Here is a 26,348-nt window from a genome sequence, read left to right on the forward strand (position 1 = left end):
GGCTCTTGTTACATACAGTTAGATTTAGATTGTAAGCTCTTGTGAGTAGGGCACTCTGATGCTATTATTACTCTGAGAACTTATGAGAGGGGCAGGGAGAGTAAATATAGAGGAAGCAGACCCTGTGACTGTTACGGTGCCCAGTAGGACTCAATAAGGCTAGTGAAACATGGGGCATTTATCCACAGGCCGAGTATCTGCCCCTATGCTTGAAGCATCTGAAAGTTATACCTGTACCCGGAAGCATTGCTTCAGCCCAGGTGCAGGCACACACAGTGTATTTCAGCTGGAAACTACTCGAGTATTCCCTTTCGGGCTGAAATACACTGCGTCTGATGCACCCGGGCCGAAGCAATGCTCCCAGGTGGAGGCACAACTTGCAGATTTTTAAAGTGGAGGGGCAGATTCTCGGCCTGCGGATAAGAATGGTCCAGGAACTTATAGTTACATCACTAGAGAAGGGTTTCCTTTAGAGGCATATAGGAAGATTAATCGCCCGCTGGTAAATCTCAGATATCGTGGGCAACTCATTTCTCTGAAACACCTTCCCACTGGCAATAAAGTCAATCGGCGGTGGGAAGGCATATGTGGTGCTTTGTTTTCTGCAGCCACCCTAAGTTTCCAGCATAGGAAACTTTGGGCGCCACATATGCCTTCCCACCAGCGATTTACTTTATTGACAGTGATAAAGCATTTTGGGGAGATTAAACAGTGGGCGACTGATCTCCCAGTAAGCCCTTACTAACCAAGTGCAGTTCAAAATAGAGATGACATATTAAGAAAATCAGGATTTCTGCTTTGAAGACAATGTTTTACATGTACAAGAATAAAAACTTTGCATTTTCAGTTCAAATAAATCATTTATATTGTATCGCCCATTATTACAATAATAATGTTAAAACATTAAATGCTAAACATTCCAGTTATATAATCTTTTCTCCATTCTAACTGATAGAGATCAGGCACCACATGAACTGTGCTGCTAAGCAAGGACGAAAAATTTTGGAAACAGTAAGAAAATAATTCCTGTTGCAGACTGGGCAATAAGCCAGGTCCGACTTCGAGCCTTCCAGTAGCTGAATGCTAAAGCGGGTGCAGCTCCAGACAGTGACAACTGCTTACAAATCACATCCATCCTCGCGCTAAGCTCAGCCTCTCAGAACAGAATGTACTGTGCTCATCAGGGTGCAGGAAATACGGGGGGTTGTAACCTGTACGGAGTCCCTTGTCAGAACAAAACAGAATAAAAATAAAACTGTATATCTTTTTTATTATTATTTTTTGTATATTTTAATTTAGTATAGTCACCTATCACCTCCCAAACCAGCAGCACTTTATTCTGTGATTGTGTCAGGTTTAAGGGCCACAAGAGGCAGATAAAGCATTAACCCTTCCTGTACTAAGGTACTTTAGATCTTGCGGTGCTGTGTATTGCTGATAAGCCTTGTGGTACACAGAGAGTCACAATTCCATGTGCATCATACTGGGCACTTTCCATTCAATCCCATTACAAGGGTTTACAAGCAGACAGGTCGTTTTAATTGCTGCCGTTTTTCGCTGGATGGTAGTGGCTGATAAATAATGCCATTACACCTCAACATGCGGGACAGCATAGACCAAAAGGGTACTAAGAACCATAGAGTCAACACTGACAGCACAATATCAGTGGATCTTGCCAATGAAAGCTTTCTTCCCCCTGGTCAGTGATGTAACTTTTCTTTCCCAGGCACCCAACTAAAAAATTCAGAGCCCCTTTCCATTTTGGCACCAACCTATGTGACCACTTGCCAGCCAGCCCATTCTAGCTTTGATTGGATTGGGCAGGTACAGGTAAGAGTGGAACGTACAGGGTTGGGATTTCATGCAGGCCAGGACTGGCAATCTGTGGATTTTGGCAAATGCCAGAGGGGCTTCTGTAAGATGCCATAGACCAATAGTCCCCATCCTTTTTTACCCATGAGCAATATTTAAATATAAAAAAAGTTGGGAAGCAATGCAAGCATAAAAAAAAATTCTAAGGGTTGACCAATAAGGGCTGTGATTGGTTATTTGGTAGCCCAATGTGGACTGGCAGCCTACAGGAGGCTCTGTTTGGCAGTACACTTGGTGTTTATTCCTCCAGAACTTGCCTCCAAGTCTGAAATTAAAAAAAATAAGCACCTGCTTTGGGGCAACTGGGAGCAACATCAAAGGGGATGGAGAGCAACATATTGCTCCTGAGCCACTGGTTGGGGATCACTGCCATAGACAGTCCATATTTATTGGGCCTGTGGGGGGCTGTTTGGGCCTCTGTGTACTTGAAATGTCAGGGTCTATTTTGAGTCCCAGTCTGAGCCTATCCTGATGGTGCCCCCTCTTTCCCCCAGGTCACAGGGTCTGCGCCACTGCCAGCTGTGATGTGATTGGAGAAGGGCAAGTAAGCAAGAGATTCAAAGGGTTTTTGCCAGTGCCTGCATTTACATGGCAGGGTTGGTTAATCATTAGCAAGTTCCAGTGCCAGTTTTTTCCTAATCAGTTTGTCAGTGCATGGTATCACTTCCTGCACAATGATGAACAGGGCATGAATAATGGCATCAGTATACATTTCATTAGGTGCAAAGTCAGCTGCGTGTGAATACACTAAAATATAATGATATTAGCACTTCTTCAGGATATGGTGTTAATTCCTTAGCTGTCATGTCTGTTCTCCCTGATCGTTTCACTGTGTTCACAATTGTACGCAGTTCGTTAGCAGGTTGAACCAAGTGCACTGGAGCAGTATGTAAACATTATGTAAAGGCAATATTTACTGATATATATATTCCAGTTTGATAAGATTCTTAAAAGGGTCACTTTATACAATATAAACTATCTGTTGGTTCATTCTGGGGGTATAGTTTTCCTTTAAAGGGGCCCTTAGGTCTTATCAACAGTAAGTACAACCCTTGCTCTGGCATTTTAGTGTAACCCTGCCTGCAGTTATGGTTTGTTTTCTTCTGTTAATGAGGTAACAATATAGTAATCGCTTACAATCTCTAGCAGCACAAACTCTAACACAGAATGCATTAGAGTCTAACAACTGCAGTTTGTAAAAGTTTGTGAAGAGGATGTACAGTCCAATAGAAGAGAAGTCTGCTACAATAACACTGAAAGAGGACTTCTGGTTCAGTGAGTTTCCAAGAGGATTTCTGGTGGCTGAATTGCGTGTGTTCTGTGTCACAGTGTGAGAAACGGCCACTAGAGGGCAACACAATATTTGTCAACCTTATAATGAGACCCTTTAATTATTATCCTTTATTTATAAAACTGTGCTCTTAACTATTGGGAATATGTGACAATATACTATACCGTATTTAAGATTTTACACTTATAAAACTATGAACTGTACTCTGAAGAGCACAAGGTTTAAAGCACTTGTCTGTGTACATAAGGGAAATGTCCCTGTTGCCATGTCAATGGACACAAAGCAAACTAGCACTAAAATAATTTTGAAATTATGGGGGAACATACGCTGTATTATCGGTAAAAAATACATGGTATCTTGCACTCAAAAAAGGCATTGGAAAAGTTTTTCCATAGTGTAGATTTCTATGAAGAGGAGCACCCACCCAGGAGAAAAAGGAATTTATTTATTTATATAGTTCATAACTGTACTTACCCAAGCCCGGATTTAATCAATAGGCGCCCCTAGGCCAGCACTGCTTGTCACCCTCCCCTGCACAAGTTCTTGCTTGTTGGGTCCGTGGCAGTGGAGAAATTTTTAAGAACTATCCAATCTGCTGCGCAACCTGAGTGCTTTCTGAACCAATTCAGAAGCGGCTGGGCGGCATGTGGCCCCTAAATTCCTGCCGCCCTAAACCCAGGCCTTTGTGGCCTCGCCACAAATCCAGGCCTGTATTTACCAGTAAGGAATTGACATTTGTTGAATTGACATATTGTGGTACATGGCTGTAACAGTGCTTTTTCCATGTGTGGCATTAGCCTTATACTGCTCATTTATGGATTTAAAAAATAATGCAATAAAAAAAGTTTTCCATGGTTTTACTTCTCTAAAAAATAATAATACTCCCATGTCTGCTCAAGAGATACTGGCTGAGAAAGCCAAGTAAAAACACCACAATTTTATTTTTGCCCACTTGGGGGCACTTTTCATTAATTAGTACAACAGGGTTCCACTTTGTGCAAAATGACCTAAGCTAACAAAGGCATCACAACACAATCATTTTTCTTGCTCTGTTCTCCCTGAATTCTCTAAAAACAGAATTATTTATTATTATTTATATTCCATTCTCTCATTGAAACCACTGCCAGATTGCTATTGTATTTTAGACCCCAGCAACCAGGTGCTGAAATTCCAAAGGGGACAGTTCCTGGACAAAAAGCTAAATAATTTTATAATCACAAGTAATAAAAACCATTTGCAAATTGTGTTAGAATATCACTCTCTATGTTATACCACAAGTTAATTTTAAGGTGAACAACCCCTTTAATTATACATGAATTAATACCATTTTACTTTACTAAAGGGGATCATGGAAACCTACTGTAGTTTTCTTTATTTGGCTGAACCATCATGGTGCCACTGCATTACTATGTGATTGTCCAAATCTCTTATAAGGGTGAAGACACACAGAGCTACTAGTAGCAGCTACTTGTCCTGGCTACTAAAATAAACAATGCTGATTATTTACTGATAATTGTCTCTGTGTGTGTTTTAGTAGAGGCATTTCGTAGTATTGCCTATGGAAATATTTTCTGGAGTTTAGTAGCCTGAAAAAGTAGCTGCTACTAGTAGCACAGTGTGTCTTCACCCTTATAATGGGATTCAAAACACCAACCAAAAAGATTTTTAGTTTACTCCTACTGTTTTTACTGTCTTTAATCTGATCCAGCCCAGTCACAAATAATTTGTAAATAATATATTTCAGTAGTCAAGAATGCATGGCATCACCTAGAAACCATCTTGTTTACCTCTTTCTTAATTAAATCTCTTAACCCACATATAACTAAGAATCCCCCTTTCTTTATCAATATGCACCAACTTTTTTTTTTTTTAACCCAGAATAAAGGGACTCCTTGGAATTCCCTTGATGAATACCCTCCCCCCACCTGCCTATTATGCTCTTTGACCCAGTGATCTTCAAGCTTCTGTTCAATTCTTCTAATAAACAAAGCACAGTTGGAAGCAGCGGCACTCTAAAATGGGAAGAAGAAGAAAATGGCTCTTAAGCACAAAGAGAAACTAAAGCTCACCAAATGATGCATTGCAATGCGAGATGCCTATTTAACATGTCTACAGACACAAGCAATTGTATGCACCACCTTCCACATCAGTAACTTTGCTCTCTGCGCAACAACAGGTAATGTAGGGCATTACCTCCCTTGATATATTTACAGGAAAATTACATTTACTAGTATTAAACAAAAAAAATTATGTATACTAAAGCTAAGTTTTTAAATGGGGGTCACTGATTTGCAGCAAAAAAATATTGTTCTGTGAGGCTATAGTTTTGTTATTGTTACTTTTTGTGACTTTCTTTTCTATTAAGGCCTATTAATAAGTCTACTCCCCGGTTGCTACCCTCGCAACCAACCCCTTGGATGTTGCTCCCAGGGGCCTCAAAGCAGGTGCTCATTTTTGAATTTCTGGCTTGGAGGCAAGTTTTGGTTGCATAAAACCAAGTATAATGCCAAACAGAGCCTTCTGTAGGCTGCCAGACCGCATAGGGCCTATTAAGTAGTCAATTACAGCTCTTATTGCTACCCCCGTGAACCTTTTTATGCTTGTGTTGCTCCCCAACACTTTTTCCATTTAAATGTGTCTCATGGGTATAAAAGGTTTGGGATCCCAGCTCTATATCATTCTAAAAGTTAACAAAAGTGAACAACCACTAAAAATGGTCCCTCCCTGATGGATGGCTGATTGGGGTTCATTCAAATATCAGTCAGATAGGGTGGAAAATGAGGTAAACTGCCTGCATCATTCATGTGTTTGATTGCTGACCCAAGGGTCAAACATTTGGATCTGTTAGATTTGGCCTACATCCTCAATGCTCAGCTTGCAAAACTGCTTAACTGGCGGACAAACAAGGGGACCTTACTGTGTATGGCATTCTTTAAACAACCGTATTTTGTTCTAGGTGTTTTAACTTTGACATCTATATGGGCAGGCGTACCCAAAAGCAGATAGAGATTTGGGCAGACTGGGGGAAGTCTGAGAGGAATTGGTCATATTCATGGCACTTAAGAGGTGTATATAATGTCTCCACTTTCAGGTATGAATGGCCTTGTTTCTTGCTGCCTCACCGCATCGCCAGCCTAGGATGAGCTGAATTAACTTACATTCAAAGCTAAATTTGGAACATTGCCTCTTGGGGATAGACATGAGGGAAAAAGTAAGCACATTTCCAATATTGAGCCCATCCTCTGACGTATGCTATTTCAGATACAGAATTTTATAATGTATACGTACACAGATGTGTGCATAATGCACACAAACATTTTAGGTTTATTAAATGTTTATAGTAGATTATGGTATGGTCATTCAAATGACAAAAGACTCCTTATCCAGAAAACACCAGGTCCCAAGCATTACAGATAATAGATCCTGTACCTGTATTCTGAAACTGGCACACATGAATAACTTTAAAGCTACAGATTTTGCACTATAGCAGTTCAATTGAGAAAGCCAAATGGCTGGGGAGACAGGAATATCTATTGATGACTACTAACCAGGGCCGCCATCAGGGGGGCACAGGGGGTACGATTGTCCCGGGCCCGGACGTTTTTAGCTTTAAAGGGGGCCCGGCCGCGCTAAAGTTTTCTTAGCTCGGGCCCCCTTTAATCAAGTCCGGGCCCTCACTTCCTCCGGCTCCGGCGGCGTCCTCTGGTATGTGCCGCTACTTCTCCTCTTTTATAAGGTTGCGCCCGTGCGTGCTGACGTCACACGCACGGGGCGCACCCTTATAAAAGCGCAGAAGTAGCGCAGAGCCGCAGCACATAGCGGAGGACACCACGGCAGCAGGCCGGCCGGCCCTGGGGGAACCTGGATAAAGCTTTGTGGGGGGCCCTGGGGGAACCTGGATAAAGCTTTGTGGGGGGCCCTGGGGGAACCTGGATAAAGCTTTGTGGGGGGGCCTGGGGGAACCTGGATTAAGCTTTGTGGGGGGGCCTGGGGGAACCTGAATAAAGCTTTGTGGGGGGGCCTGGGGGAACCTGGATAAAGTTTTGTGGGGGGGCCTGGGGGAACCTGGATAAAGCTTTGTGGGGGGCCTGGGGGAACCTGGATAAAGCTTTGTGGGGGGGCCTGGGGGAACCTGAATAAAGCTTTGTGGGGGGGCCCTGGGGGAACCTGGAGAATGCTTTGTGGGGGGGCCCTGGGGGAAGCTGGAGAATGCTTTGTGGGGGGGCCTGGGGGAAGCTGGAGAAAGCTTTGTGGGGGGGCCTGGGGGAAGCTGGAGGATGCTTTGGGGGGGGCCTGGGGGAAGCTGGAGAATGCTTTGGGGGGGCTGTTTAGGGGGGCACTGGCTACCAAACTTTTAGGGAGCCCTGGGCTGGCTAGCAATGATTTAGGGGGTACCTGCCCTGGCACCAATGCAAAATGTAACTCCTGGACACCAATGTTTTAGGGGGCCCTGGCTACCAATGTTTTATGTTCTTTGTATTGATGGGAGGGGTCACTGGGGGAGGGGCCATTGGGGGTGTGGGAGGAGGGGGGGGCCCAGAAAACTTTTTTGTGAGGGGCCCCGTGATTTCTGATGGCGGCCCTGCTACTAACCATGTATTTTCCTGTTTTCCAGTAGGCTAGTGATCCTGTGCATTCAATATACACTAAGGCCACCAACCCTACTGCTTTCAAGAGGGTCATAAACTTCTGCTCAACAGGAAAAAACACTTACATCATGTAAACAGAAAAGGAAAAGTAATTGATCCTTTTAAGGCATTCTATCAGAATGTGCACACCATAGGGGGAGACTTTGCAACCCCTTTAATACATGTATGGTAGGTAAATAGAATGTAAAAGTAAATTCACTGCTTCAAAAGTGTAACAATAAAAAGGAGCAACTTCATGAAGATAAGGTTCAATAACTTGGCAATGTATGGCCATAAGGACCCATAACATTGCAAGCTTTATTTGCCTGTAAGAGCACATATGGTCTTAGCATTGAACCATATTCATCTGCTGTCACGGCTGAGCCACTTATTGCTTAACTGGTGCTCAGACAGGATAATCCAAAACATGTGGTGATTGCATGTTGTTCATTTCTGCTGTCCATGGAAACCTAAGGCTGATGCCACATGTGGCGTTTTTACGCTGCGTATTTTCTCAGCCTAAAAACGCTGCACAAGCCACACAGCCCCTGACTATGGCGTTTTTCAGTCTAGTACTGGAGACATAGCAAATCATGTTTCCATGGTGCTAATAGTGCGAAATAGTAAAAAATGCCGCATATTTCCGCTAGGTCTGGCAGCTGACTTTGTGTATACATAGGAAAAGCTTGCTGTGCAAATACTGGCGTTTTTCGGCAAACACTTGAACAATCCGTGGTAAGGCGTTTTCTAGCGTATTTAGGCATTGTGTGGTTTGCTTGAGTCTTTTCAAGTTATTTCTATGGATGATGATATTGTGCGTTTTTAAGCCGCCGAGAGAATTAGAAAATATGCAGTGTAAAAACGCCACGTGTGGCATCAGCCTAAGGATCTCTAACATGTAGTATGAAGACAGCTGGATGCAAATAACACTCAAAACTGGGCCCACATCTCAGGTAGCAGTACCTTTACTAAAGAAACCATCAAAACTGTTCCAATGATTTTGTTAAATATGTAATTTGTACAAGCAAAATTATGGCTTTGTACTTGCCACTTGAAAAAAAAAATCTGGTCTTTCTTATTAATAACATGGGCATCCAGTTTTATTTGAACCAGCTGATCCAGTAAAATCTGCAGATAAGACACAAGTATGTTAGTACGGCACTCTTTCATGGGTTTCATTTCTTCATAGAAGGCAGACTGCTTTGGGGCATTCAGCACCTATACCTGAAATAGGTTGAGCATAAATGGGCAGTTTTGAATCTCACTTTAAGAATAACAGCAGGATCTTATTCCTGTTTAACTGCCTTTGGTTTGTGGTCTTGCTTTCCTCAACCAGCAATATACACACCAAGTGGTAACCCAATATGTGCTGCTAAAATGATGCAGCTTTGTGTCTACTGCAAGTTTTCCTCTGGGGCCCATAGGTTTTTAGTTACACCCGTCACATGAGTGTACCCTTGGCCAAAGTCATCACTTGGTCAGTGGTGGTAGACTTCTGCTATCTTTTCTGATCTGGCCACTCACCTTAGGGTGAAGACGCACGGAACTACTAGTAGCAGCTACTTGTCGTGGCTACTAAAAAAGACAATTCTGATAATTTACTGATAATTGTCTCTAGGGGGCACATTTACAAAAGCAAGAACGCTTCGAGCGTATTTTCGCACAACTTTTACGTATGCTTGCACGAAAAAAACGGAAAGGTTTTACCACTGTTTACAATTGTTCGGTACGAAAATTTCGTGACTTTTGGATCGCCAATACGATATTATCGTGACTAATACAATTTTTTCGTAAGCATTTTCGTGATATTTGTGATCTTCAGAAATTTTCGTTTCCAATCCGATTTTTTCCCATTCGTGATTCAGATTCGTGGATTAGTAAATCTGCTCCATGTTGTGTTTTATCAGAGGCAATTCTCAGTACTGTCTTTGGCAGGGGATTTTCTGGCGTTTAGTAGCCACGAAAAAGTAGCTGCTACTCGTAGCTCTGTGTGTCTTCACCCTTAAGGTCCTCATACACGGGCCGACTATAGCTGCCGATATCGGTCCCTTGGACCAATTCAGCAGCTAATCGGCCTGTGTATGGGCAGAACAGAGCGGCCTGGCCGACCGATATCTGGCCTGAAATTGGCCAGATGTCGATCGGCCAGGTTAGAAAATCCAGTCGGATCGGGGACCGCATCGGCTCGTTGATGCGGTCCCCAAACCGACTGCCCCATGGCCGCAAATGTAATCCGATCGTTTGGCCCCAGGGCCAAACGATCTGATTATTTTTTTTTCAAGCCACTTGCTACCCGATATCGCCCACCCGTAGGTGGGGATATTGGGTGAAGACCTGCTCGCTTGGCGACATCGCCAAGCGAGCGGATCTTATAGTGTATGGGGACCTTTAGGGGTTAGAATACCTGGAGCTACGTGTAGCAGCTACAAAAATAGACAATGGGGATAATTTTCTGTCTCTACATGTGTTTTAGCAGCGGCAATTCTCAGTATTGTCTATGGCAGGGTTTTTTTCTGGCATCCTGTAGCTGCTACTAAGTAGCTGTGTGTGTCTTCAACCTAAGTTAGTGATGAGTTCTTTGATCAGACTCACAAAATAAACACTGAACACAGAAAGCAAGACTTTCAGTGCAAAACAATATACTTAGAATATATAACATTATACTAAAGTGAAGGTTCGCATATCATTTATACACTTATAACTACAGTATAAATGAGAACTGGAGAGCTGAAATGTTAACCATAGTCAGGCACACACCGCGAAACTTCGCCTTCTACCTTACTATTATAGAATATGATACTGTGAATAAAAACACCACTAAGCCCGCCCTCAAAATGAACGTACCGCTTCTCGGTAAGGGAAACTACTATAGCATTCTAAGCCCCGCCTACTGCTGACACATTCCCGCCTAAACTAAGGAACGCTCTTGGTTGCGCCACGGGTAATGGGGCAACGTAACCCCCCCAATCGTTTATTGCCCACACACACTGTGAGTATTCCTGCCATTCCGCTTACACAGGGCTTTTTATTCCCCATGTCATAGATCACTATAGACTGCACGCTGTCAGGCCGCAGCAAGCTGCTTCCACAGCATGGAAAACCGTAACCAATCAGCGTTTCGTTACGTCAGAGAATGGGCGGAACTCGCTCGATAGGCTTTTGCGCGCTTTTTGTTGGTGATGTCACCGGGTAATTAACCTTAGCGTTGGGTTCATTACCTCAGGGCTCTCTCTCAGTTATGTAATGGTTGAAGCGGCTGCGAAGGCCTGACGCGCATGCGCAGAAGGCTGCCACACAGTTACAGATGGTCTTCCTCCGAGAGGAAATGGGAAGGGGGTTCAAGTGTGAAAATTATTGTGCAAATACGGTAATGACGTTGTGTCCTTGTGCTGCCTTCAATTCCTTTAGTGAGAGTTCACAAAACTTAGTAATTTATGTCGAAATTATCTGCTTTTTTTTTGAGGTACAAATGGGGGGACTTTCCAGGGGCTCGTAAACCAAGCCTACTGTTTAGTGCTGCTGGGGTACTGCATAGGCTTATTAACAGCCAGAAAAGGTATTGGGCTTTGTCTTTCATGCCCTAATAAATATATTCATAAAAATATGTATATAAATATAATTGTAATTATGAGCAGTGCATATTTATACAGGTAAAGGACCCATTATCCAGAATGCTCAGGAACAAGGACATTCCGGATAAGGAGTCTTCATACCTTAAGTCTATTAAATAATCAATAAAACATTAATTATACCCAACGGCAATGTTTTGCTTCCAATAAGGGGTAATTATATCTTAGTTGGGATCAAGTACAGGTACTGTTTTATTATTACAGAGAAAAGGGAATCATTTAACCATGAAATAAACCCAATAGGGCTGTTCTGCCCCCAATAAGGGGTAATTATATCTTAGTTGGGATCAAGTACAGGTACTGTTTTATTATTACAGAGAAAAGGGAATCATTTAACCATGAAATAAACCCAATAGGACTGTTCTGTCCCCAATAAGGGGTAATTACAGTGGTGTGAAAAACTATTTGCCCCCTTCCTGATTTCTTATTCTTTTGCATGTTTGTCACACAAAATGTTTCTGATCATCAAACACATTTAACTATTAGTCAAAGATAACACAAGTAAACACAAAATGCAGTTTTTAAATGAGGGTTTTTATTATTTAGGGAGAAAAAAAATCCAAACCTACATGGCCCTGTGTGAAAAAGTAATTGCCCCCTGAACCTAATAACTGGTTGGGCCACCCTTAGCAGCAATAACTGCAATCAAGCGTTTGCGATAACTTGCAACAAGTCTTTTACAGCGCTCTGGAGGAATTTTGGCCCACTCATCTTTGCAGAATTGTTGTAATTCAGCTTTATTTGAGGGTTTTCTAGCATGAACCGCCTTTTTAAGGTCATGCCACAACATCTCAATAGGATTCAGGTCAGGACTTTGACTAGGCCACTCCAAAGTCTTCATTTTGTTTTTCTTCAGCCATTCAGAGGTGGATTTGCTGGTGTGTTTTGGGTCATTATCCTGCTGCAGCACCCAGAACCTTTCAGTTGGGGTATCTGCAGCCTCATTTATAGTTTAGACCAGGGGTGGCAAAAATGTCGATTGCAGTCCAGCAGTCGATCCCCTGTGGATTTCTGGTGACCGTGTCGAAGCTGGAAAATGCGGACGTGCGGCGGTTCCACGCATTTATTGGGTATGTGTATGTACCCGGGGAGGAGTCAGAAGTCAATAGCTGCGCGAAAAAGTCTGGGCACCCCTGGTTTAGCCTATATTTTTGATGATCATTATCTTTTGTGGGGCTTAAAGTAACAGTTACACCAAAATATGAAATATTTGTAATTACATTATAAAGCTCTTGCCCTGCACAGAAACCCTACTATAGTTTATATAAACAAAGCTGCTGTGTTGCCCCGGGGGCAGCCATTCAAAAGAGAGAAGGCACAGGTTGCATAGCAGATAACCGATAAAGCTCCATTATATTCTACAGAGCTTATCTGTCATCTGCTATGTAACCTGTGCTTTTTCTCCTTTTTTACAGCTTTGAATGGCTGCCCCCATGGCTACACATATTTATATAAAAAATATATATAGTGTTTCTATAGCAAAAACACCAGTTTTACCAGTGCAGGATAACAGTACATTGTATTTTAATTACTTTAAAAAAAATTGTGGTGTTAATGTTCCTTTAAGCTATACTAAAACAGTATGATGTGGGTGTGTTCTTACAATGCACCAGCTTTTAATAAAGAATTTGTTTCCCAAGCAACTGCTTTCTTTGCTAATGTCAACATCTTTCTTTAAATGATAAAGGTGGCGAGACCCAAGGGCCAAAGACAATGTATGCTGTGATCTCTTCTGAAATCGGCCTTGATAACGCTTAAGGTAGGCAAATGCACAGTTGCTACTTCTTCTTCTTTCCCTTTTCTCTTTCTGGCTAGCCAGGAATAAAGTAAAGGTACATTTTGAGTTTTAGAAAGCACCAATCACAGCCCTTAATTGTCACCCCCTATGAACTTTCTTCATGCTTGCGTTGTTCCCCAACTTTTTCTATATTTAAATGTTGGATCTTATGCATTTTTAATGTTAGGAACACAACGGCCTGGGCAAAGTGGTTATGGATTAAGCTCAACATGGGGTGCCCTGCGCAAGGAAATGGTAGGTCCATTTTCACAAGCAAAGCAGAAAAGAGACTCCTGGTGGCCATAAGACAAGTAACATAGCACTGACCAAGGCATTTTAAATACTTTCTTCTGTGCAAAGCAGGACTCAAGGTGGCCATATATGAGATTTAATATGCCAATTCGGATCCTTCAGACCTATTTGGTAATGTATCCAGTGTCAGACTAGGAACCCAGGGGCCCACCAGAAAACCTTAGACCCTAGGCCCACTTTCCAAACTATTTTTCCTCCTTTCCTCGCCCAACCTCTTTATTCCCCTAGTCTCTTTTATTTAAATGCTAGCAATTATTCTTCCATTTCTTCTCTTTATTCCCATTCAGAAATAGGGAATGACCATGAAACAGGCCAAATGTCGAGGAGCAGGAGGGCCCACCGGGAGTTTACCTGGTATCCTGGTGGGCCAGTCCAACAGTGAGTGTATCTACCCTTGTATAGGGCCCCCTAATGGACAGATATCTGTCCGAAAATTATCCAGATGTCAACCAGGCAGGTTCAATTATTTGATAAGATCAAGGACCTTATTGATTCAGTCCTGGCTTCAAAGGCTTGCATTTCCATCATTGGGGACTCAAGGGCCAAACAATCATATATTTTATGTATATACGGCTGCCTCTGCTGCTACAAAGGAGCTTATTTATTTACATTAAAATAAACTGGCCACGCACTGCCATATTTTGGCTACTGACTTGGTCACACTTGACAATGAGCAGCTTTTTTGCCTTTGTAGGATCCTTGGATCAGGATTAGTCGGCCTGGGCAAAACATCCACAGCCCAATACATCCTCGGCCAGCGGCTCAGCACAGACCAACCGTGTGATTTGCTCATCAGCTGAATGCTAGTGACCTTACTCAGTGAGCCAGTCCCCCCTTGCATGGCTAGAGCATCTGCAGCCTTAAGGTGGCCATACACGAGCAGATCTGCTCGCATGGCGATGTTGCCAAGTGAGCGGATCTTCACCCGATATCCCCACCTATGGGTGGCGATATCGGGGAGGCATGTCGGTGAATTTGATCGTTTGGCCCTGGGGCCAAACGATCGAATTCTGCGAGTGGCAATGGGGCAGTCGGTTCCCCGATCCGACGGGATTTTCTAACCTGGCCGATCGATATCTGGCCAATTTTAGGCCAGATATTGGTCGGCCAGTGCGATCGTTTCTGCCCCTACAGGGGCCGATAAGCTGCCGAGTTGGTCCAAGGGACCGATATCGGCAGCTTCTATTGGCCCGTGTATGGGGACCTTTACACTTACAGAAGAACATAAGCTCATGTTTAAATACAAGGTGAATGTGAGGGTGCTGGGGCTGTAAACTACATCTCCCGACAGCCTGGGGGGACAGCAGTCCCTAATCCCAGCGGGAGTTCTAGAATTCAGGCATAGCCTGCCTGTCACATTGTAGGGGCCACAGCTTAGACGCTCCTACTAAAATGATGTAGAAATGATTATACAGCCATTGGCACTAATCTAGTGAAAGCTTTTTGTGCCCTACAGCAATAAACCAAAGCCAATGCGCCTGTTGCCCCACCCTGCTGCAGCTGCAGCCCAGGGGAAACCGTTGAGTGTCCGGCCCACGCAGGGAGAGGAGTTCCCGGTCTGTTCGGGCCTGACTCGGCTCAGCTACATTTTGAAATCACCGGCCGCCCGCCCAGAGCTGGGAGCCAATGGGAGGCCTCGGATTTTCCCGCGGACCGACGCGAAGGCAGTGGGCGTTGCATTGGCGGCACTAGGGGGCGTGTCGATCTGGGGTGGTGGGAGGAGCTTCGTTTGCGGTGTGCCTGTCTCTCCATTGATCGCCAGCCAGGAGCAGCTTTTTTTCAGCCTAAACGCGCGCGTCAGGATGCGACAAACAGGTCACTTCTCCTCTCTTTCCTCTGCCTTCTCTCTCCTGTGTGCGTCTGTCTGTCTGTGCGTCTGTCCGTCTGGCTCCCACCGAGCGGAGCCGGGCCCCCCGGGCGGCTGTGCCTTACAGTAGGAGGAGGGGAGGGGAGTGGGCGGCTGGGCCTGAAACTTGGCGGGATCAGCTTTCTGGGAATTACCATGGACTATTTCATAACGGGCTGGAGGGCTTTCCGTATGGGCACGTACGGGGCTTCGCTATGGTGCAGCCATACAACTGGGCACAATCAGCCCCCGATCCTGCGCTAGATTGGCACGCCAGGGCTGCTGGGGGATGTAGTTTAGCAGCTCGGGACAGGTGAATGAGCCTCGTTTCGGATGTTCGGGGGATCTGTCTTATATCCCAGTACTTACTGCTAAACTAGATTTCCCAGCATGCCCTGCAGTGTTGTCCTGGGCAGCTAGAGCACCATGGTTTAGATGTAAACGTTTTTTTTTTTTTTTATATGTGTGTGTTTATTTGCACAAACACCCTTTATTGAGATCAGGATATGCTGTATAAGTTGCCTGTGATAACTTACTGTATTTTGGTTATTACCCTTTAGAGCCATGTTGTGCCTATGCCATTCATAGGGACCTGCTTACTGTATAAGGGAAGTTCCCATCAGGTATGGGCTGGGGTTTAAAATAGGCCCTGGCATTTCAAGTACACAAAATAGTGACTATGGCACCTTACAGCAGCCCCTCTGGCATTTGCCAGAACCCACAGATTGCCAGTCCGGGCCTGGTTCCCATTTTGTGCCTTTGCCATTTGTAGGGATGTAAAAGTGAACTACATATATACTGTAATGTAAGTTATTAAGTGAAACTCTGTACCTGTAGGACACTAATAATTTGGTGATAATGTATTGGTACGTTGCGATTATTAGGGCCTTAACTTTCTGTACATGGCCGGGTTGCCATGTTCTACCTATACTACCAAATATACAAATACCACATACCTCTGGTAATGGTAGTGGCACACAACTAAATGTATCTATGCCATAGCTAAGAGACCTGATAACTTCCTGTACATGGGTGTTTCCCATTTCAGTGGCACTTGTACTTATGCCATTGACAGGGCCTGACTGTGACTTCTAGCAGTAACTTAGTTTTAAAGAAAATTCATTGATTGGGATTTGGGTTTGGATATAATGCTTCTTCCCAAATGCTGACAGTTCAGTAACTCCAAGCTTAGTAGCCCAAGCTGAGGAATTGTGCAGGTGTAAAATCATCGCTAGCTGATGCATTTTCATTCACATATTATTCTTAAATAAAATAAAGAGCATGTTAGTAAGATACTTGACTTATAGTGACAAGGCAGTGAGATTTTGTAATCTGAGCCTAACCCAGTGCTTCACAATCTGGCCAGCAGAACTTTCACTTTATGACATATACCCTCAACCTGATGATGTCATAGATGGGAAGGATCAACCACCAATGGTGAGGGGGCCTGCTTAAACTTTGGGGTCCCATTCTTGGCCCAAACCCTTGCGTTTTGGGTCAACCCGTCCATCACTGTATCCTCAACAAATATATTTTGGTAGGTCAATAAGTGAAAGAAGCTGGGGCTGTTACAAAAGAAATATATATACTCAGGGCTGGAACTAGGGGTAGGCAGAAGGGGCAACTGCCTAGGGTGCAACGGTGAGGGAGCGCAAGGCAGGCCACGCACAGAGAGGGGGTAGGGTTGCAGGGGCAAGGTGGTAGACTGGGTCACGGCAATGCCCCCCTGCATTGTGAATAATAAGGGACAGCATTGCAAATGCGGGAGTGCGCCCACGCACATTGAGCAGTGAGGTTGCAGGGGTGAGGTAGTCAACCAGGTTTCCTAGGGCGTCCGGTCGGCTTGGCCCGATCTTGTATATACTGCTCATTTAAACTACATTTCTGTATCCAGAATGCTGGGGACCTGGGGTTTTCCGGATAAAGTTGTCTTTTTGCAGTTTGGATCTCAATACCTTATGTCAACTAAAAAAATAATTTAAATGTTGATTAAACCCAATGGGATTGTTTTGCCTCCAATAAGGATTAAGTATATTTTAGTTGGGATCAAGTACAGGTACTGTTTTATTATTACAGAGAAAAGGGAATCATTTAACCATGAAATAAACCCAATAGGGCTGTTCTGCCCCCAATAAGGGGTAATTATATCTTAGTTGGGATCAAGTACAGGTACTGTTTTATTATTACAGAGAAAAGGGAATCATTTAACCATTAAATAAACCCAATAGGGCTGTTCTGCCCCCAATAAGGGGTAATTATATCTTAGTTGGGATCAAGTACAGGTATTGTTTTATTATTACAGAGAAAAGGGAATCATGTGAACATGAAATAAACCCAGTAGGGCTGTTCTGCCCCCAATAAGGGGTAATTATATCTTAGTTGGGATCAAGTACAGGTATTGTTTTATTATTACAGAGAAAAGGGAATCATGTGAACATGAAATAAACCCAGTAGGGCTGTTCTGCCCCCAATAAGGGGTAATTATATCTTAGTTGGGATCAAGTACAGGTACTGTTTTATTATTACAGAGAAAAGGGAATCATTTAACCATTAAATAAACCCAATAGGGCTGTTCTGCCCCCAATAAGGGGTAATTATATCTTAGTTGGGATCAAGTACAGGTATTGTTTTATTATTACAGAGAAAAGGGAATCATGTGAACATGAAATAAACCCAGTAGGGCTGTTCTGCCCCCAATAAGGGGTAATTATATCTTAGTTGGGATCAAGTACAGGTATTGTTTTATTATTACAGAGAAAAGGGAATCATGTGAACATGAAATAAACCCAGTAGGGCTGTTCTGCCCCCAATAAGGGGTAATTATATCTTAGTTGGGATCAAGTACAGGTACTGTTTTATTATTACAGAGAAAAGGGAATCATTTAAACATGAAATAAACCCAATAGGGCTGTTCTGCCCCAATAAGGGGTAATTATATCTTAGTTGGGATCAAGTACAGGTTCTGTTTTATTATTACAGAGAAAGGGAATCATTTAACCATTAAATAAACCCAATAGGGCTGTTCTGCCCCAATAAGGGGTAATTATATCTTAGTTGGGATCAAGTACAGGTACTGTTTTATTATTACAGAGAAAAGGGAATCATTTAACCATGAAATAAACCCAATAGGGCTGTTCTGCCCCAATAAGGGGTAATTATATCTTAGTTGGGATCAAGTACAGGTACTGTTTTATTATTACAGAGAAAAGGGAATCATTTAACCATTAAATAAACCCAATAGGGCTGTTCTGCCCCAATAAGGGGTAATTATATCTTAGTTGGGATCAAGTACAGGTACTGTTTTATTATTACAGAGATAAAGGAAATAATTTTTAAAAAATGTTAATAATTTTATTAAAATTGAAACTATGGGAGTTGCCCTTCCTATAATTTGGGACTTTATGGATAACGGGTTTCCCTGTGATACATCTTTTAACAGAATGGAGAGCTTTTTTGTTGCTCTCCCATAGGTGTAGGAGTGGGAATTAGTCATTTGAGCAGCAAGAAATGGATTCCTCCATGCAAGCATAAAAAAGTAGCAATATGTATAATTCAATATTATTTCTATTTATAGTTTTCCACTTTATAATAGCAATAAAGTGGAAAACTTTTCCCAAAAATGACACTATTTTACCAATTTTTATACACTTATTTTTTTTTTTAGACATCAGTTCTGGCAGCCACATAGATGTAAGTTGTTATCAAGCAAAAGTTAATATTGCTGCAAAAGTACATGAGGCCTTTGGTTGTGTAAACATCGAGTTCCTATAACATTGATGCTTTATGTTTATCCTGAATATCTTCTTAGTAGTGCTGGAATGTATTTAGCTTGCCTTCTGCATTTGATCCTTGTTTCCACCATTTTGTGGTGTGTGAAATTGGCTAGATTAATTCCATGATACCAGCAGTGAATCAATATCTTAGACCAGTAGCTGTGCTTGGTACTTAATGGTGTATTTCTCCTTTACATTAACTTTTAGTATGATGTAAACAGTGATATTCTAATGGTGGGCATGCATGGGAAGATTCACTTGTTTGGTGAGGTCGCCAAATGAGCAGATCTCCCAATATGTTCAACTAAATATCGGGTTAATTAGACAGGGCCAAATGATTGAATCACAATGACAGGCACAGGCACCTTCGAACCTAGGACCGCATCAACAAGTGGATGCAGTCTGATGGAAAATCGAACCTGCCCGATCGAGATCTGGCCAGTATTAGGCCAGTTGTTGGTTGGGTAGGCCGTCTGTGGTGCCCATACATGGGCAGATAAGCTGCCAGATCTGTCTGAAGGACCAGAATTGGCAGCTGAAATCTGCCCGTGTATGGCCACTTTAATACGGTTTGCAATTTGTGTTGTTTTTTTATGTATTCGGTTTGGTCAGGCAAGAGGAGGCCAAATTGCACTAGTCATCGGTTGACCAAGAATACAAATGTCCAGTCCAGGATCGTGAGGGCCCATGTAGTCTTGGGACGGCTGATGACCCGGTAGCCTATCACACTTTGCACAAATCACTTAGCACAGGGACCGCACTACAGATGACCAAACCAGGTAAAAAAAAAAACATGGAAATGGCCATCCTAAAATTGAGGTGGGACAGGTTGCTCTTTATACTGAGCACCTCCCATCATCCATTCTTTTTCCAGACCCTGAATTTGGTTCTTGTTTTCTCCATTTTGTGGTTTCTCTACTGAATATTTTGCTTGATAACCTTAACCTCCCCCTAGAAATAAGATATTAGAAAGATGACGTCAAGGATACCGGCCAGGAATCAACATCTTTGACAAGTAGCTATGCTTGGTACTTTATAGGGGCAGTTCACCTTTAAATTGACTATATGCTTGATGTAGGCAGTGATATTTTGAGACTTTGTAATTTTTTTGTCTTTGTGTTCAGCAACTCTCTAGTTTGGAATTTCAGTGGCTATTCAGTTGCTAGGGTCCAATTTACCCTGGAAACAAAGCAGTGGTTTGATGGATGGAAGATGACTAGAACAAAATGTAACAATTGTAATTTTGCAGAGCAGTAGTTATTGTCTGCGTGTGTCAGTAACAGCCACCGCTGCTTTCCTTTCTCGAATTCGTAAAACATGAAATACTGGTACAAGAGCTTTAGCTTTGGGTGTGTGTCACTGTCCCTTCAGTCTGAATCAGATTGAGATTAAAGCTGGCCAGATGCATAGTGGTAAAATGTCATACAGTTTTTTGCACATGTATGTTGGCCATATGTTCCTGGCTCATATATATGTGCCATTGACATTGGTCAGATTGTGGATGGGACGGGTCTGAAAAGTTCATCTGCCGATGTTCTGTTTTGATCAGTGTATGGAGGGTTGGCAGATGAGAACTTCTGCCAGTTCTTGTTGTTTGGGCTATTGCCCTTAAAGGGATACTGTCATGATTTTTGTGGTGTAGTTTTTATTTCTAAATTATACTGTTTACATAGCAAATAATTTACTCTGCCATTTAAAATTTGATTATTTAACCAACAAATGTATTTGTAGCTGTAATATTGGTGTGTAGGCGCCATCTCAGTGCATTGTGCCTGAGTCTGAGCTTTCAGAAGGAGCCAGCGCTACACATTAGAACTGCTTTCAGCTAACCTATTGTTTCTCCTACTCCCATGTAACTGGAGGAGTCCCAAGCCGGACTTGGATTTCTTACTACTGAGTGCTATTCTGATACCTACTGGGAGCTGCTATCTTACTCCCTTCCCATTGTTCTGCTGATCGGCTGCTGGGAGGGGGGGGGGGTTTCACTCCAACTTGCAGCGCAGCAGTAAAGTGTGACTGAAGTTTATCAGAGCACTGGTCACATGGCTGTAGCAGGATTCTGCTGGAGAAGCTCTATTAACTAATATGTTTTGAAGAAAAAAAAAAACATGTTTTCCCATGACAGTATTCCTTTAACAATCCAAAGAGTAGAATCATTGGCACTCATACAGTAACTGTTTGCCCCATGGAAACCGAAGAACGGCAATGATTTTTATGACATTTTTTACGTCAGTCACTGAATGGTTTAGTGTTTCATTTTTTTGTGGTTTTCTGCTTTCCTTGGGAGGGTGGTTACCTACGTTTTGCCACTTATCTTTGTGCCTGTGATTTATTCCGCATTCCTCTCATGCGTTTTTTTTTTCCACCCATTCCATTCTTAGCTGTTATTTTGGCAGTGTCTGTAGAGGCCGCCATATTCAATCACATTTATTCATCATAGCCCTTCAGTCACTGTGTGCGTAAGGTAATTTAAATATGTTCTTGCTGGATGAGAATGCTAATATGCATAGCTGATCGTGGTTAAAGAGTGAAGATAATGGAAAGCTATTCCTCAATATGATGAGCTGATCAAACAACCTTGTGCCTTGCGCCGGGTAATGGCTTTGCTTGAAAGAAATATCTAGAAACTTTCATTACAGACACCATTTGCATAACTAAGGCTCGCAGATGCATGATTCCTATAGTGTATTTGATTAGGCCAGTGCCAGTATTATTCCAGGCTAAAAGGATTTAGCTGTTCCGCAATTAGTTATTACTTGTATTAGTTGTGTATAAATATCAAAATACAAATTGCATTAAAATTGACTAACATGTTAATGAGGTCCTGCTCGTTAGGGTATAAGTTAGGCATTTCCTCTTTAGGTTAAACAGCTTATTTTGTTTGTGGTCTGATAGTTAAGTATGGGCAGCATCTTGAGAGCATCTCAGTGACTTAAAGGAACAGTATCACCAAAAATAAAAATGTTTAAAAGTAATGAAAGTAGCTGGTAACACTGGTGAGTTTGCTTTAGAAACGATACTATAGTTTATATAAATACCCTGCTGTGTAGCTCCGGGAGCAGCCATTCCTGCACTGGTACAGCTGGGGTGTTTGCTAAAGAAACCCTACTATAGTTTATATAAATACCCTGCTGTGTAGCCCCGGGGGCAGCCATTCCTGCACTGGTACAGCTGGGGTGTTTGCTACAGAAACCCTACTATAGTTTATATAAATACCCTGCTGTGTAGCCCCAGGGGCAGCCATTCCTATGGGTTTCTGTAGCAAACACTCCAGCTGTACCAGTGCAGGAATGGCTGCCCCCGGGGCTACACAGCGGGGTATTTATATAAACTATAGTAGGGTTTCTGTAGCAAACACCCCAGCTGTACCAGTGCAGGAATGGCTGCCCGCGGGGCTACGCAGCAGGGTATTTATATATACTATAGTAGCGTTTCTGAAGCAAACTCACAACTTTTACCAGCGCAGGCCAACAATACATTATACTTTAAATACTTGGATACATTTTTATTTTTTGGTGTTACTGTTCCTTTAAGATAGCCATATACTATAAGATCCGCTTGTTTGTTGAGGTCACCAAACGAGCAGGTCTTTCCTGTGATATGGCTACCTAAGGTGGGCAATATTGGAGTAATCTGAATGTCCTCTGGAAAAGGACCCATTGGAGTTTCGCCCACAACAATGAGCTTATGTGGTCCCTGATCCAACGTAAAAATCCAACCTGACAGATTAACATCTGTCCAATTTCAGGCCAGATACTGGTCGGGTAGGCTCGTCGGGGGTCCTCATACACAGGCCGTATCGGTCTGATGGACCCAAATTGTAAGCTTAAATCTTCTCATATATGGGCACCTTTAGACTTTCATTTCATATGCAGTACAAGATCTTAAACTTATGGCTCTCCTACTTATAATGGCAACAAGCACAACCTTGTTCAGTATGAGATAAATACTTTTGTCTGGTATAGAACATGCATTCAGCTAATTGTAAACTGATTGAGTTTTGCATTTTTCAGTAACATGGTCCCATGTCAGCTGACCAAAGGATATCTGGCCAAGTGGTTGCAAGTATATAGAGTTTGGTCAGGCAAGTGATGGCCAGTGACTGATCAGCAGACCAAGTATCCTGATGTGCAGTTTGCTTTTAAGGATTGTGAGGGCCCGTGCAGTTTTGGGGCAACTTTGCCCATATCATTTAGCACAGGGGCAACACTGCAGACCGACTAGGTGAAAAAATACATGGAAATGTTCAGCTGTTAGTGTGTGGTGGGACAATGGGCTCTTTATACTAAGAATCCCGATAATCAGTTCTGTCTATTCCCACCTTCTGAATTTGGGAGACTGCTGTTTAGCTAGATTTTCGTGGGTTGATTGCATCCCACCATAGGATTTATTATACAACCCACAAATGTCTTTCACATTGAATTATTAGCCCGCTGCAAAGAAAAAATTGGCTGCCTTCCTTTAGAGTCTGGTTGAAGTCAGTAAAAATAACAATATTATTCCAAATTAAATCATTACAGTTTTTTTTAATGGAGACTTAACCTTGCGAGAACTATTTCAGTAAACAGTTCCATAAATCTTTACTGGCACCTGAACTTTCCAGCCTGACCCCCCACATTTCATTTATTTGCTTTGTTACCAAATGGAAATTATTTTCTAACTTGAGAACTCCTTCCCCTCTTTAGGTAAAAAAAACAACATTTTTTTGAAATTCATATATAATATGTTTAATATCTTTTGCTTAAATATAGCGGCCGGTAGAAATGTACTTTTTCTCAAATTGTAGCCTTGTTTAGCTTGGAAGCCGCGGTGGTGTTTGCAGAACAGTTAACAGTAAGAGATGCCGGTTGTTATGAGAACGTAGCACTGGGCTGTGAATTCGTCACTGGATCGGGGCTGGATTTCTTCCCTTAAGTCTTTATATTGGATATGGGCCAAAAACATGTAAAACCGAGCCGGGACAGGTGATAGCGCAGATATTTTTAGTCTACACGTAACTACCTTAGATGCCTTTTATCACACAAAGTCCTGTATCATGTTCTAATTATCTGCTGAATCAGTGCTAGGGATACACAGAATCCATCATTTTTTAAATCGATTGAATATCTGCAAAAAAAAAAAAAAAGCATATTTAGAATTGATAATGTTTTACATTTATTTTTTTATCAATTATCCAGAGCTTTAAAAATACTCTAAACAACCCCCAAAATGACATACCTCTCCCCCAACATGGAGTCTAATGTCCTTCCAAAGATTTTGAGCCATTCTGCAGAAATCAATTGCTTCCTTATCTAGTGTGAAGCTCCACCCCCTTTAGTATACTGAGCCTTCCTGCTTTGAACCATAAGCCAGTCAGAGAGCTGCCTATTGTGCATACCTTATTCCTATTGGTGCAGGCATTAAGCGTCGCCATTAGGAGATAGAAGGCTCAGTTATACTAAAGGAGGGCAAAAGCTAGAGAAGGAAGTGACTGATTTCTGCAGAATTGTTAGGATTTGATTGGCTGAACCTGATGGTTTCAATCAAATCATAAACCAAAGCCTGGATCTTTACTGTATGCTTAAAGTGATAATGACATGAAAAAAAATACTTTTTAATATATTAATGTACATAAAAAGTTACCTATAGGTTGTGTTGATCATTTTTCACTGACAGGTTTGCTATTGTAATTGTTTAAGTTCCTAAGCCTTTTGCCAACCTGACTGTCCCTTCTCAGCCTGTGAGTTATAACAGCTAATGCTAACGGACTCCTGCTGCACAAATATGGCCGCCCCCTCATAGAGGAACACGGGGGAACAGATAGGCAATGTAAAAGCATTAAAAAAAATTATAAAGCTCATGCAAAGACAATGTTATGTTATATTTAAAAAAAAAAAAAGCAGTTTAAATTCTGGTTTCAGTATCTCTTTAAATGGATACTGTCGTGATTTTTATGGGGTACCTTTTATTTCTAAATTACATTGTCTACATAGCAAGTAATTCACCATTTAAAATGTGATTCTTGAACCAACAAATGTATTTGTAGCTGTAATATTGGTGTGTAGGCGCATTGTGCCTGAGTCTGAGCTTTCAGAAGGAGCCAGCGTTGCACATTAGAACTGCTTTCAGCTACCTATTGTTTCTCCTATTTCCATGTAACTGGAGGAGTCCCAAGGTGGACTTGGATTTTTACTATTGAGTGGGAGCTGCTATTTTGCTCCCTTCCCATTGTTCTGCTGATTGGCTACTGGGAGGGGGAATATCACTCCAACTTGCAGCGTTAAAGTGTGACTGAAGTTTATCAAAGCACAGGTCACATGGCTGTGGCACCCTGGGAAATGTCACAAATATAAAAAAAATCTGTTTGTGTTTTTGAAAAACATATTTCAATGCAGGATTCTGCTGGAGAAGCTCTATTAACTGATGGGTTTTGAGAAAAACATGTTTTCCCATTACAGTATTCCTTTAATTCATATGGGGCAGTATATGTTCTAACATCAGTGTGAGAATGTGTATACCGGGGGGGTCCCAGGAGGCTCTGTTTGTCAGTACATCTGTTATGCAATCAAAACTTGCCTTTAAGCCAGGAATTGAAAAAGAAGCACCTCCATTAATGCCAATGAGAGCAACATCCAAAGGGTTGGTGAGCAACATGTTGCTCGCGAGCCATTGGTTGGGGATCACTGGTGTATATTGTTGTCACAGAGAGCGTGTAATTGGGACAAAACTGGCCTTAACATGGGGCTATGTTTTTGTATGTTGTAACTGAGTTTGCTGAACATTTAGGGCCGTGACAGACGGGGAGATTAGTTGCCTGCCCGGTGGGATGGCATACCTTGAGAGGAAACTTAGGCAATTTGTGCGCCATGGCATTTCGGGGAGATTAGTCGCCCGCGACAAGTGAGATTTGTCACGCGGCGACTAATCTCCCTGTCTGCCACGGCCCTTAAGGGCCCCTACATAATAGTTTTGAATTAGTGATGCACAGGTCAGTATATAGTTAATCCATCCCCTTTATTCACCGTCAACATGGTTTACGTCACAGAGGAGCCTTTCTTAAATCTAGTCAACACCCACAGTGCAAAATAACTGGGCCTTCCCATTATTTTGGTTGTTATACTGGAGAATAGAAAGATGATAAATGCAGTGCTAACATTGGTTAAAAAGTTATAATTGATAAAGCTACCAGGAAAGGCTTGTTGCTTTCTAAGAGACCAGATATTATATCATTTGGTGGAGCA

At 42.4% G+C, this 26,348-nt stretch overlaps 1 protein-coding gene and 1 long non-coding RNA gene across 7 annotated transcripts in view; one reads left to right on the forward strand and one right to left on the reverse strand.

Annotated features, from left to right (window-relative positions):
- Positions 1–5,232: 5,232 nt before the first annotated feature.
- nsd2 (nuclear receptor binding SET domain protein 2) overlaps positions 5,233–26,348 on the forward strand; it is a 55,782-nt gene continuing 34,666 nt past the window's right edge. For 2 of the 6 annotated variants that reach the window (XR_001924793.2, XM_002936763.5), the window contains exon 1: positions 15,195–15,324. The gene's annotated coding sequence lies outside the window, so the exon portion shown is untranslated. Of the gene's footprint in view, positions 5,340–10,715; positions 10,781–11,053; positions 11,159–13,107; positions 13,180–15,194; positions 15,325–15,356; positions 15,443–26,348 lie in introns of those variants that run through there. The other 4 variants (XM_012955743.3, XM_012955744.3, XM_004911273.4 and 1 more) reach the window with 4 other exon arrangements.
- Positions 23,635–24,433, reverse strand: LOC116408434. The gene is made up of 2 exons (XR_004220923.1): positions 24,346–24,433; positions 23,635–24,234 (listed from the first exon to the last, which is right to left on the reverse strand). It is a non-coding gene; the product is annotated as an uncharacterized LOC116408434 (long non-coding RNA).

Source organism: Xenopus tropicalis, chromosome 1, assembly GCF_000004195.4.
Source record: "Xenopus tropicalis strain Nigerian chromosome 1, UCB_Xtro_10.0, whole genome shotgun sequence".
Classification (NCBI taxonomy): Eukaryota; Metazoa; Chordata; class Amphibia; order Anura; family Pipidae; genus Xenopus; species Xenopus tropicalis.